Source organism: Prionailurus viverrinus, chromosome B4 (genome assembly GCF_022837055.1).
Source record: "Prionailurus viverrinus isolate Anna chromosome B4, UM_Priviv_1.0, whole genome shotgun sequence".
Lineage (NCBI taxonomy): Eukaryota > Metazoa > Chordata > Mammalia > Carnivora > Felidae > Prionailurus > Prionailurus viverrinus.
The window spans coordinates 127,268,123-127,269,298 of NC_062567.1; positions in this window are offsets into that span (position 1 = coordinate 127,268,123).

Here is a 1,176-nt window from a genome sequence, read left to right on the forward strand (position 1 = left end):
GGCCTCGGTCACGTTAGGCATCCTGGTCTCCGCCGGGCCAGGTCTTTGTCATGCTGAGTGCCACTGCCCAATAACGATCACACACCATCAGACACTCAAGTTCCCCAGCACTTCCTCAGCACCAGGCACTGCCCGCGCTGAGGGCTTGTCCTGTGGTGTCCCCCTAGTCCCCTCGCCCCCGCGGGAGGTACCAACTGTTACCATCCCGATTGACAGATGAGAAAACCGAGGCCAAAGAGGGAGGCGAGTGAGCATGAGAGCCGGGCAGGCTGGCCCCAGGGGCTCCCACACCACAGACGGCACACAGATGCTTTTCCCTGTGCCTGGAACACCCTTCTCCCCTCCCCCGCCCGCCACCGCCACACCGCCATTCCTGTGGCAGGCTTGCCTCCCCCTTGGGCTTCAGCACCTCCTCCCTGAAGAGGCCTTCGCTCTGACCACTCTGTTGTAGGCCACCTTGCCAGCCTGCTTGTTTTCTTTAGAGGGTGTTTCTCCACGTTTCTGTTGTTTTTTGCACTACACACACACACACACACACACACACACACACACACACTCAGCTGTGAGAGCAGGAACCGTGATTTCGGTAGCTGTTTCATCCCTGAGGCAAGCACCAGACAGACCCTCACCTCCTGTACTCACACCTCTGAACCATCTCCTCCCACGCTGAGCAGGGGGGACCTGTGTCACCAATAAGATATTGCGTGATGACAGAGTGTGATTTTTGAGGCTCGGTCATCAGGGACATTGCATCTCTGCCTCGCTGTCTCGGGCCACCTGCCCTGGGGGATGCCAGTTGCTGTGCGGACCCTCAGGCAGCCCCGTGGAGAGGCCCACACGGTGAGGAACGGAGGCCTCCCGCCAACAGCCCGCGTGAACTTGCCCGCCATGTGAAGGAGCCATCTAGGAAGTGGGTCCTTCCAGCCCCGGTCCAGCCTTCGGATGAGTGCAGCCCCACCGACATCCTTCTGAATGCAGCCTCCTGATAGACCTGAGAGATCCACCCGGCCAAGCTGCTCCCAGATCCCTGACCCACAGAAACCGGGAGATAACAGCTAAATAAATGTTGATGATTCTAAGCCACTGAAGTCTTGGAGTACTTTGTTATGAAGCCGTAGGTGACGAATTCAACACTTACTAAATATTTGTTGTATAAATACATGGATATATAACAAC